Source organism: Lagopus muta, chromosome 2, assembly GCF_023343835.1.
Source record: "Lagopus muta isolate bLagMut1 chromosome 2, bLagMut1 primary, whole genome shotgun sequence".
In the NCBI taxonomy this organism is placed as follows: Eukaryota; Metazoa; Chordata; class Aves; order Galliformes; family Phasianidae; genus Lagopus; species Lagopus muta.
Window position 1 is genome coordinate 18,214,876 of NC_064434.1, and position 13,580 is coordinate 18,228,455.

The window sequence follows — 13,580 nt, forward strand, 5'->3', positions numbered from 1 at the left end:
CTCTTTCATAGACAATCAAAAAATAAAAATGATTTATTAAAATCTCACAAGATTCACAGATTCAAATTCTAAAGGAAGCAGAGCATCATTGCAACCCATGATCTTCCAAAAAAAATCAACTGCTAAGGATTCTGTGATAAAACATCCTGTTTGCAAATAATGTCTGTACCTATTTGTAGACCAAGGCAGAACCAGTAGTTTTGACTGGAGTCTCCTTTTAGCTACCTGCAGTTATATTTTTGGTTGGCTGCATTTATTGTTTCTATTCTACATTTGCAAGCTGTTATCCGAAGCAGTGGTATTCAGAGCAGATCACTCCTCACAGTAGATAATTTTGTCCCAGAAAAGACTAATGTGATCAGTGTATTTCATAGTTTGGAGTAGAAACAATTCTTCTCAACCGAGTTTGAATATATTTCTCTCACATGATTGCAGACACACCAGTAACATTCCCAGACCACCAAGCTTCCCAAAGAAACCATTGAGTGCCAAAGTCTGCTTCCATTTATGTGAATGTTAAATTCTGCTATTATACATGCCAGTGGCCAAAGAACCAAGTTGTAAATGAGGAATTAAGAACATCATTTCCCCAGTGTGAATTATGTATGCATTTTTGAGGGTAGATTTTAGCTGTTTTACTATTGTTTTCCAAAAGTTTATTTCCCACGCAGTTTCACTTAGTTACTGTATATTAAGATTGTTTTGGGCTTACACCAAAGAATTTACTGTACATAGACTAATCCTATTCAGACAAATATTTACACTGAAGAGAATTCTTAATCTCATATATTCTCTCACTATAGATATTATCCTGATTAAAGGAGCAGAGTTCTGTTGTCATAGAACAATAAATTATTTTAATGACTTTTTAGTAGCTTTAGTGTTCTTACATGTATATCAAGAAAAGTTGCTACCTGAAGCTGATAATCTTTGCATCTATGAAACACCTTTCCCTTAGAAATGTCGCACTGGTATTGGTAACAATGTTTTGAGATTTATGTCTTCAGACAGCACTTCTCATGATTTATACTGCACAATACTTGAATGCTGAACCTCCCTGTAAAAAGCCCATTACCACATTGCTAGATAAACACTGAGCAACCACAAAGATGACCTTTTATATTACTCGTGTACTGATGGTTCCAAATAGCAGTGTTTCAGCTACTCTGATACAGGTTATTTTGGATGGATAGAAATATTGGCCATGCCACGGTGTTCACAATTATTCCTCTCTCCTTCCAAAACAAATGGGACAGACTTACTGTCTAAATAACTACAATAACATTTGAATTCTCTACTCAGTTTCTCTTTGTGTCTGGGAGTGGTTTCAACTCATGGACTTGCTTTCTTGTGCTCTATGAACACTACAACATCTGGTGTTCTTTCAAAATGAACACATAATAGAAGATACCACTCTGAAACCTTTTATTTCAATGTTGTTCTATCTAAGTATCTAGTAATTTTGAATCTTCAGTAATGAACAATGATTTTTAATCAATTACGTAAAAGCGAGCTTTTTTCTACTATGTAGTTTAGCTGGTCCTCTCTGCCATGCAGCTATGCACACTGGTTATCAGCTCCCCAGAACCCCTGTGTGAGCTGCTGAGAATGCTTAGAAGTGTATGTGAGTACTCTGTGTAGCTGAGATCCTACAACACTAACTATGCAAAACGGCTGACCAATTTCCTGTGTCCTTAAGAGAAAATTATTGTCTAGGAAATTCTAGGTAAAGTCAGCTACAGAAAGACAGAAGTCCTAAATATTGAAGAAGGTGGTGTCATTTAACTTTCTAGTTAGGTGAACATGAAATTAAATTGTACCTCTGGAGTTACATGAAATGGCATGATGTTTTTTGTTCTTGAAAGTACAACTGCTTCAGTTTGTTGCAAAACAAGAATTCAATAAGATATAGTAATATCACCACCTTGTGGGGAATGAATGTGCATGTAAAAGCATTCTCATTTCTGTGAATATCCCTGGAGCCCCTATGTACTCAACAGGGAGAGCCAAAAACAATACTTAGTTGATATTGCTGAAATTAGAAGTGAAAAAATATTTTAAGAGAAAGGAATTTTATTACATATTTTATTATAAGGTACTGCAATAGATGGATTTATCCTCTGATTTTTTGCTTAACTGTATAAACTCTGTACACTTCATAGAACATTATGATTTAAAGCTAAGATTTATAAAGGCATTTAAAATATAGAAACGTTTTAATGCATCTATAAAGTTTTATAAAATAATGCATTAAAATGTTCCATAAAAATAAGTGTAACTGTTAAATGTATTCAATAGCCACATCGTACAGTGTTTCCAATTCTGCTTTCTTCAAAGTCCATTTTCACAGAAAACATCTCAATCAGGTTTTTTGAGAAGCTAGATATCTGTCAGAAGCAAAAATGTACTCAGTCTGTAGTCAACCAGCTTAGGAACAAGACCACCATCACTCTTCCTCTTTAGACCCCCATTTATGTTTTTATTTATTTTCTGTAATAACTCCTAAACTCTAGGAGACATAAGACAGGCTTTGTACAGACAACGGTTTCATTCACCACAGGTCTAACTATCTACACTGCAATGAACGACATATCCTATGGAAAATTAGTATATGCATATGTTATTAAAGATCGTAGTACAAAAACTATACTCAAGGTTTAGAAACGGAATCGGAAACTTAGCTCCAGGATTTACTTATACCTTTAGATTATTTTCAACATTTTTAACAACCAGTTTTACAGAGAAAGGTGAAAATAGATTTTCTTATTTGTTACCATAACACCAGTGAGGGAAACTTTGAAACACATTCTGAAGCATCTATCTGTGAAGCTGCTTTCATAGAATCACAGAATCATTTGAGTTGGAAGGGACCTCAAAGGATCATCTAGTCAATCTTTGAAAGAGTGGTCAAGCGCTGAAAAAGTTGCCCAGGGTTTTGATTGAGACACTGTCCCCAGAGGTATTCAAGAAATGAGTAGATGTGGTACTAGGGGACATGATTTAATGTACAACATTCGCGGTAGATGAACAGTTGGGCTGGAAAATCTTAGAGGTCTTTTCCAGTCTTAACAATTCCATGATTTTTTGACTCCTTCTCATAACCTGCTTTTAGATACTGAAATTTTGTTTTACTGCCAGAAACAATTTTTGCTCTTGTTCTAGCACTCACATAGCACAGAATGAGTCTGTGTAGAGAAGAGTAATGTTGTTACTTGTGCAACCTGGTGAAGGGAACGTGCTTTGGCAGGGGGGTTGAACTCGATGATCTCTGGAGGTCACTTATGACCCCTACAATTCTGCGATTCTGTTGGATGAAATACAAAACGCAGAAAATGCTTCAGCAGAATTATGTTATTTATGATTTTTAAGAAGACATGGTTTTAACTTCACATAGTTTGAGGATGTTTGCGCCACAATTTCTAGTGCTGTGCAGCTGAAAGAGTAATAGAAAAGTTAGAGCTGATTCTCTTTGTTTTTTTTCCATTGAATCTGGACCTGTTGCAGCACAAACTGCAAACAGAACACAGAAGTAAGCTAAAGTAAGCCTAAATCTAGGAAGAGGATAATTTACTGAGAATTTTTCAGTTTTCCTACTCCTTTATTCGTTGTTCACAATTAAATACACAAGCATCCTCTAATTCTTGGTCCTATGTGTATATATATAATTTCTCAAGACAGTTCCCAGATTCCCTTTAAATAAATAAATAAACAAACAAAAAAACCAAATAAATAAATAAATAAATGTCATGGTTTTATGGTTATTGGTTTTCGGTATTCCACATCATAACATCATGTAGTGCACTGGGAGTTAAGGTGTTTATGCTTAAGTTCTGGGTACCTGTCCAAAAGAGAAGAATTACATTCCCCAGGGGGCTTTGTGGTCAGCGAGGAGATAGAACTCCTGCCAAGGTCACCTGATGTGCTCTTCTCCGTCCACGCTCTCCTCCTGTCTCCCTGCTGCTCAACTGGACTGCACATGTCACCTCAATGTTATGGTGAGGCCTATCCACCTTTCAGACATTCTCTCTCTCTCATTATATTTGATTTATTAGCTTCAATTCTGATTATATTATATTATGGTGTGTTATCTTGCATTCCGATACCATATTTAGTAAATTAGTTTGTTTCTCCTCAGATCGTTGCTGCTGTTTTTAATTATTTTGGGGTCCCCTGTTTCCCTTTTCCAGAGACGCAGATTTTGCAAAATCCCTCCGCCCTGCTGGTCACAGAACTGGGCTGAACCCTGAACCAGCCTGTAAACTGCTGGCATTCTTAAAGAGAATGCGGGCATTGATCCCTCTACCATGACAATAAATATTAGAGACCTTCTGAGAGTCTGAATGCATTTATCATTACTTTTGGGGGGGCTTTTTTTGGTAATCTAATAGTTTCTTTTAATCTAAATTTCAGATATGGTGTTTCTTCTAAAATCCTACGAGCCTGACAACTGCAGCAGCTTCATTATCAAGAAGAGCAGTTTGGAAAATCTAACCTCCAGAACATATTTGTGATTAGTATCTACATTTTGCGTTGCCAGGTCTCCCAGGTATGCATGTATAAGGGCATGTAGTAACAGGAGAAGGGGAAGTGGTTTTAAACTGAAAGAAGGTAGGTTTAGACTAAGTATTAGGAAGAAATTATTGTGAGGGTGGTGAGACACTGGAACAGGTTGCCCAGAGAGGTTGTGGATGCTCCCTCCCTGGAAGCATTCAAGGCCTGGCTGGATAGGGCTTTGAGCAACCTGGTCTAGAGGGAGGTGTCCATGCCTAAAGCTGTGGGTTGGAACTAGATGATCTTAAAGGTCCCTTCCAACCCAAACCAATCTATGATTCTATGAAACTGCTACGTATCTCACCCATGTCATGATTCAGAACTGAGACAAAGAGCTGACTAACTCAGCTAGTAACTCAGGGGTAAGGCAGTATCTCTTAGGTGTGATCTTTGCAGACAGTAAACAGTGTTCAGCATACAGCAGGGCAGCCACAGATGATATCATATGAGAAAGGGGAATGGCAGAGTAACACAAGCCCCTGTGTGTACACCCATGTGTGTACATGTGTATTCAGGTAGGATTACAAGGTTTTTTGGAATTAACTATAAATGAGCACCCAAAAATTTCTAGGTGTTAATTGGCAGTACATATGTGTCCAGTGTTGTAGTTTATCTGTTTTATTGCTGACATTGATTATGAATGCATTGTTCACTGACAGTTGATAATTTTTTGTATCATTTACAAATCAATTAGCTGCTTTGAACCTAATTTGATTCAGATCACATGAACTGAGCAGTGCTCCTTGCACTGCTCTACTAATGCATGTCTTTCATGTACTGTAGCCAGAGACCAAGAAAGAGACTCAGCTTCTATTTCAGGATCAGGCTTTCCTTCACAGAGATGCTGCTGTGGATGTCAGATAACCTCAACAGCAAACTTTCACAAAAATTGGACACCCTTACACCTATATGGAGTTTTAATTTAAGTGAATCACTTTTTTTTTTTTTTCAGAAGAAATCTGGTCAAAGCATTCATAACTTGCTTGATATTTTGTTTAGTTGAGACACCAACTTTTAATGGCAGTCCTTTTAAAAAGTAAATGAAATTCATTGTTCTGTAGGCCGCTTGTAAGAGCAAAAACTCAGGCAATAGCTTAGATCTACACTGAGCTGATAATCAGCTTGTTGTGTTGAAGTATTTATTGTGTTGAAGACTGTTTTCATGTGTGGCATCTCTGAAATCTCTTCAGGTATTTGTTCTCATTGCAGACCTCATGTTTATTTCACAAGCTTATTTTCCCCTATTTGTTACAGAACTGGAATCAGAAATACAAAATGTGGATATCAGGTGATCTAAAAGACTTAGAGCAGCATCGAGAGGCTGTGATCTGAGGTTTTTATCAACACTTTGGACTTATCAGGAATTAGACAGAAATTACACCTCTGTAGAGAGAAAATACTATGACAAAAAGCAATAAAATGTCACCTTCTTGAAACACCTTGTGATAATTAAGTGCTAAACATGCCTGAGTTTTCATATTCATTCTTTACAGAACTTGTTCAAATATATCAATTTCAGGCCTAATCCCAGGAAGATTTTACTAACAGCACCATAAATTAACTGAAAGATCTCATTTCCTTAATAAATCCATCAAATTTTCTAACAGCCATTGAATAAAATTGGTGGGATAACCTTGACAACTTGTCTGACAGTTGCCTTCCAAACACTGCAGCACTGCCTTGCTCTACTGTATGAAGTTCAGTTATTTTAGCTCCCAAGGAAATGAATGTCTTACAAAGGATAGGCCAATGACAGCAGTGATCCATTGAATTTTTTTAAAATAATTATTCTGGATCAAAATTTGAAAATTTCCTCACCCATGAAAACCATATTATCTCTCCTGGCACATTCCAGCAGGGGAAGAAGTCTCATGTCTTTTCCCTGCAGTCAGTGCTGAGCTCCCTCTCACTTGCCTTTCTCCTCTCCTAAGTTTTCACTCCTGAACTTTTGGCTCCACACCAGCCAAAGGAGTGCAGACAACCCAGAAGCCAGCTATTAGGGCATTTCCTTGTAAGAAAGGATTGAATCCTTGAGAAAGAAAAGAGTTGCAGTCCTTATCTGACACTTTGCTTTAAGGAAGCTAGCTGTTTGTGTTGCAAGGGTATGTAGGCATTTTCACTTACGTCAGTAACAGAAATAAGATACTAAGATATCTTAGGTTAATTTTCCTTTATAGAAGACTTAAAAGCTGTCTGCAGAAAGAATTTAAGCACATCAAATAAAAAAAGTAGATTGTGTTTTCCCATTCATGCTGTTTGCCAATAATCAGATCCCTTTGCAGCTAAATCAGTGCCTCAGTTATTTACCCTGGTTGTGGGGTACGCATTCTACCTTCTTATTGTGAGTACAGTTCATTAGCTTCTCTCTTATCTGAAAATGAAAACAGAGCATAGGCAGTCTGGTAATTTGCTGATGTGAATTAAATCTTCAGAGTTGCTCTCTTGAATCGACAGGTTACAGCTTTCCAAAATCTATTCTTTTGTCCCAGATCACTGGAGTGTATGTTAGCGCAACTGCCTCCTGGAAATTTGCAAGCAAAGTCTTCCGGTGATGCTTTCACACAATCACTTCCCACAAAGACCCTGTTAAGGTATTAAGACCCTATAGCTGACAGCAACAAGTCCAAAGTTCTGCTTAAATTTCCTGCTGAGCAGTATCCGTGAGATCCGTGAGCATGCAATGTACAGCACTTCAAAGAGCTCACCTTGTCCAGGAAGCATCAGACAAGCTCTGTATGTCCTGTATAATTTCTTTCAGTATGCTATAACTCCAGCATGTTCAGACATAAGGACATAATGTGTTTAGTAGGTCAGGATCAGGTCTGTGAGTTGTTTCGATGCTGCAGTGGTGGTCTAAGGTTTTGCAGTGTGCATACCTGATCTACAGATTTTAAGGCTAGAGGTCGTACTATGCTGACAGATGTCTAGAAATCCTGAGCAAGTCAGCTGAGGAGATTTCCCAGTGTGATAAAAAACTCTCCTTGCAAATCTCAAGCTTACTGTTTCCTATGTTTTTAAAGTTCTCGTGCAAAAATTTGATACAAAGGAATTAAAGGATTGTAACCTAATTAAAGTAATTCAACATTTTTATAGCTATCAGAGGATCCAAATTAAACAAAGTTATCACTGTATTATTACAGATTTCATTTATGAAGAATTTAATATTTAAATTACTAGAAGTCAGGTGATATAATACTTCATATTACTTGAGTTTACATTGCTAAACTTTTTATCCAAGTCTACATTAAGGTAATCACCGTTAAAAGATTAGCATAAATGGTTAATTGTTACCCAGTAGGCACACTTGCAGAAGAATTCCTTAAGAAAAGATTTTTGGCTTCCTACTGTCCTGAAGAAAACTATTGGCAGTACAAAGACATGCTGGCATAACTGCATTTCACACCAAAAGAACACTCCCCAAATTGGTAGAGTCAAAAAAAAAAAAAAGCAACTTGATTTCAGTTGAAACAGCATTAATAACACACCAATGGTTTTAGCATTGATAAGCAATGGGAACACACTCAAAGCCAGGCCACCCAGCATAGTAGAGCCATTGCCTTTATAGTGTGACAGCAGAAACAGGGCAGAGCCAGGACAGCTGCCCTTAATTGGGCAAAGGGTTATTTCATAACCATTCACCATAAAACATAATGTGGAAGGGTAGAAAGCTATGGAGAGTTTGTTGTGTTGTGTTGTGTTGTGTTGTGTTGTGTTGTGTTGTGTTGTGTTGTGTTGTGTTGTGTTGTGTTGTGTTGTGTTGTGTTGTGTTGTGTTGTGTTGTGTTGTGTTTGGCTATGGCTGCTTGGAGAAGGGCTGGCTATATGTTGGTAGGAGACAAGATGCTGCGTTCCTAGTACATGGTTGGTTTTCCAACAGTTGTATTATTAGCTTCAGTATTAGTTGGTGGTAATTACACTGCAGGTGTGTATTGTTATCACTGTAGTTTTGTTTCCTTTTTTCCTTTTCTGCCTTAGTGAATAATTTTTATCTCAATCTATTTCATTTCCAACTCTCTCTCTCGTTCTGTTGTGGAGTAGTTAGCAAGCAACTCTGGTGCTGAGATACCTGACAGGTTAACACAACAATCAGTAAGTGAAATACATTTTCTGGAACAAATCTGATTGCACAGCCAGTTGAATTAATTGGATAATGTGTATTTAGATGCAGCTGAATTGAAACAATGTTTTTGGGAAAGAGGATGTTATTTAAATGTTGGGGAACATGTTCTGGGCAGCACAGTCTCTGAGGCACAATAAGTCTGATCATGGTGGATAATAAATTGGAGAGGATCTTATGAGGTACTGCAACAATGAGATAGTGGATATCAATCCCTAATCCAAGGTAAGCAGTTAACTGACTCAAAATCAGTAAGTAACTACATGAGAAAGTGGTTTCTGAGAGAATATAGCTTATTAATCTTGCAAACTAAAGCATAAAATTGTCCAGTGATTTTCAGCTAAAACTAGCTAAATTCAGAATAAAGTAAACAAGCACTTTACTGGGAAAGCAATCTATTTACTCATCTTGTTAAGTGAGCCCTTCTCTCTCACATCAAATTTAGAATTCACCCAAGCTGAGCAGCCTTTCCAATGCTGTGCAGCAGAAGTTATGGTCCATGCAGGAAATACTGAGGAGTTTTGAGTTTTCACAGAAAATTCAGAGAACATATTACAGCAGAAATACTGTGATATTTATTCAAGTATACTAACATGATACTTCATTATAAAACTGAGCACTCACAAGTTAGGATGAGACAGTTATTAATCAGAGATGTCTTGAAAGATAGTGGTAATTTACTCTTAATTCAATTTGTTATATATATTTATATACCTATAATGAAAAGCCTGGTAAGGCATCTTACCATGGACCTTTCTGATTTACAGCCTATGACACCAATTGGCTCTAGCCACCCAAAGGACAGAGGTTGGAGGAGGTGTTGTGGTGGATTTCGAACTTGTGGATGCAGAAGACTAGAGTTGAAACTGCTGTTTTGGAAAAGATCTGTTGGCCAGAGCCCAGCTTGGAACTAGCTGGGGTGAGTGCTGCATTTCCCTGGCACAGGTTGTGCGAAATCAATGGGGCTTAGCAGGGCTTTCCCTGGTATTTCCTCTTGTGATAGCAGTTTAGAAAGCTCAAGTTTTAATATAAAAAAATCATTTATGTATGTGGATTTTACGTAACAGAAGGAATATCACAGCCTGAGGCCCTACACTGGCAAAGAGAACAAAGAACTTCAGGCTTCTCCAAGCTCTTTCTTCTAATTGGTTGGGTGAAACCCAAGACAACAGACATAGGAAAGAGCAGCAGAAGGTGGAAGGTCACACTGCAGAGCAGGGGCAGGTCTTGCTCTCCCAACTCTTCTAGCCTATTGTTTGCTGTCAGGGCATGGGAGAAGCCTGAAACCACTGTACCAGACAGGTCTGAGTATAACAGTTGATGCAGTCTTAGAAAACTGAGCCACTGCAGTGTTCTGCTGTGATTTTTTTTTTTTTTTTTTTTTTTAACATTCTGCATGTGCTACTGAAAGCAGAGTGACAGCAGTCATCCCCGGTTTCCTTACTTGTCATGATACAAAGGAAAATCTAGCAGGCTGCCTTTCACCAGTAGTAGAGAAACAGATGAAGAACAAAAAAGCTTTAGGACAGGCGCACAGAAAATCAATGTGGACACATAAATATCTACATTGAAAGGAAACAAAACTTTTTTTTTTTCCTGGTTTTTTTTTTTTTCTTTTTTTTCCTTGAAATAAGAATGAATTGGTTTATTTACCATTGGTTTCAAGCTCTCACAATTAATTATCACCTGAAACAGGAATACTGAAAAACTTGAAAATAATATTTTTTTTGTTTTTGTCTCTATGCAAATGCATGGCTGTGCCTATAATTTCAATAATGCCTTTGCCCAGTGATGTGGTTGATGCCATGTCTATGGAGACTTTAAAGGCAAGGCTGAATCAGGCCCTGGGCAATCTGATGTAGCTGTTCCTTGCAGGGGAGTTGGGCTAGATGACTTCTAATGGGACCTTCCAACTCTAAGGAATCTGATTCTATAATACTTCACGGCTGTGAGAAGCACTATAAAGGAAGATATAACAGATGAAGGTGGAAGGATTGGGAAACAGTAAAATGTGTGCATGTAGAAACAAAAGTACAGCTTGCTCATGATTTTGGAGGTTGTGTTTCAAGTCTGAAAGTAATTCCCTTTGGAATTACAAATTATGCCATGAGCTTACTTTAAGTTACCAAATGTGACATTATCTTCATAATCTCTTGTTAATTAGATCACTGAGAGTATATCCATTTATTACTTTCTGTCTATACTTAGTACTGCCAGCTTTTGAAAAAAATTAAAAAAGAAGTAGAACAAGCGCAAACAGATCTTAAAAAAAAAATATCAGTTGAGGACTACAAAAATAATTTCTGAATATTAAAAAAATTCGGCTATTTTAATGTTAAAAAGAAAGAAAAAGTCTGAGACTTCTTAAACAAATCTTAATACCTCCATGAGAAGAAAATTTAGCCAGAAAGGTAAGCAACAACCAAAACCTGACGCAAAAGAATGACGTTCAAAATAAAGGCATAGTCATATTAACAGCTGGAGATTATTATCTATGAAGTAACAGATACCTCTTCTACTGACTCCCAGTCATAACTAATTTACAGCTAAGAAGGCACAATCAGTCTACAAATGAGATATTAAGTGGAATTAAAGCAGAAATGCCACCCTGTTCCCATTTGGAGGCAGGGGAAGAGCAAAAGGCAGCAGGTAGAATAATGACAGGAGCCCTAGAGTATAAAATATAGGAAGGCAGCACCAGCATGAGATTAGGATGGACGAGAGTGAGAACTATTGGTGATAGGTGGATGGTTGGACTGGATGATCTTGAAGGTCTTTTCCAACCTTGGTGATTCTGTGATTCTGTGAAGAGTTTTATTCCAGTCATAGAGTCTTCACCATTTTCTTATTTGATTTTCAGCTATGAAAAGATCAAAAAGCTTAGCTCAATTGTAAATTACAGGATTTATCATAACTTGTAGGAACTAATTTAAGGGTAACTGTACAAAGAGGAATGGTAGGGCAGATACAGCAAATCAGACCATGCAGCTTAATGCTTTTTAATTGCCTTACTTAAATGCCATTCAGTGAATAGGCTGCATATAAAGAATTCCTCTCACTCAAGTGTATAAAAGGCCACTGTTTCTTTATAATTAGAAGAGGTAAAAATTAACTAACACTCTTGAGAAGACTTTGTGATTGAGAAAACTATTGAAAGTGGCTTGCATTTAAAACACACACACGCAAGCTTCCCCCTCCCCCACCCTTCCCCCCAAAACAAAAACAAAACAGAAAAACTGAAATACATGTCACATCCAGTTAGTGGCAGTTAGACATTACAGATGATTTAGAAATTTTCAGACATCTCCGTTGCCCTACATGATTTACAGGAAGTGTTGGCTAGCTTCTCAATTCATGAACCTTCTGCTAAAGTTATTGCAAAAAAAAAAGGAGCAAACTGCAGCAGCTGCTTTATGGTTTCAAATGCATGTTACATTACTCATGCCTTCAGGAATTATTCCACTTAGAGTCCACATTAGGCCACCAGTAGAGCTCTTAAAGCTCCTCCTTAGCTTTGCCAATACTTTTCTGACACTCATGAGGTAAAATGATTAACCATGAAGGTTGCTTGTGAGGAATCATTACTCCAACTTACAACAGAGTCTTTCCATGCATTGAACTTTTCTCTTAAACTAAATGGGATTGGAATTTTAATTCCATCTGTTTCTTAGGTCCAACTCAAGAGTTGTCACAGTAGAAAGTATGAAATTAATCATCTAAGACTACACTGTACAGTCAGGAGGAAAATAATTTTCTGAAACTTCATTTGGTTAAGATGTTTCACTGCATGATACTGGGGTGATGTTCACAGACGTTTCTGCACCTCCTTGCCTTTCTGTTTCACTTGGAACATCTTTTTTCTTTGCAGAACAGAACTAAAGGGTTAATAACAGTGCAGAAATAAGCATTTCAACTCAGGCAGTCATCTTTAGCTCATATTTCTTACCACTGAAATAGAAAGTAATAAGGAATTGTGTGTTTAGAATATGTTTATTTTGATCAACCAGGGCAGTTGGCAGTGTCTGGTATGTTAGTATATTCCCTGAATCCCACAGTGTAAACTGGTATAAATCAGTAACAAATATTTATATGATTTTTTTATGCCTTAAGTAGAATTCAAAGATCACAAGGAACTGGCAATTAAAAATGACATATTATACTACAGACAGTTACAGCAGAAGTTAAACTCTAACAGGAATCCTAAAATTAAATGTATGTTTCAAGTTATACAACGATGTTGTGTAATTACAAGGATCTGATGGGCAGATGAAATAGTTATGGCAGACCAGAGTGAAAGCCATTTTGTCCGACAGTGCCCTCTAGAGATGGAGAGAGAAAACATTTGCAGAAACTTAAATGCTATGGAAGGAAAAAAAAAAAAAAGATTTTACCTGTTCTTCTCCACAGAAGAAGAAAAACAAAGTCTTGGGAATTGTTCTGAAATGAAGCTGTCCCTTCAAGAGAACTTGGATATGAATCAACAGATATGCTAGATGGCTAGTGCAGCAGAGATCTGAGCACACTGGGGCAACCAATTCATCTGGCATCAAGAACGTAGCTGTTGTGCAAAAGGAGGAAAGTAGAGAGAAACAGGCATGAAGCATAACTCAAGAGTTAAGCTGCAGATATTTTTCTTCTGTTAAGATCTGATGAGACCTAAATACTTCCCAGGTCTTAGGAAATTAGAAAGAGTTAAGACAGACCACAACATTATTATCAGTAGAAATGTGCATATAAAATATAAACAACGGAAGACGACTTAGAACAAGAACAGATGAGAAATTAAAAGTTATAAAGTAGTCAGAAGTAAGTAGTTTCAATATTGCAAATGAAAACCAATGGAAGTAACAGAAAAAAAAAAAAAAAAAAAAAAAACCAAACAACCACAAATGTAATTTCAAGCCAGTGGTGAG

General features: G+C 37.1%; 1 long non-coding RNA gene across 1 annotated transcript; it reads left to right on the forward strand.

Moving 5' to 3' along the window:
- Window positions 1-4,413: 4,413 nt before the first annotated feature.
- On the forward strand, window positions 4,414-13,267 carry LOC125689486 (uncharacterized). The gene is made up of 3 exons (XR_007375302.1): window positions 4,414-4,546; window positions 9,435-9,586; window positions 13,075-13,267. It is a non-coding gene; the product is annotated as an uncharacterized LOC125689486 (long non-coding RNA).
- Window positions 13,268-13,580: the final 313 nt, after the last annotated feature.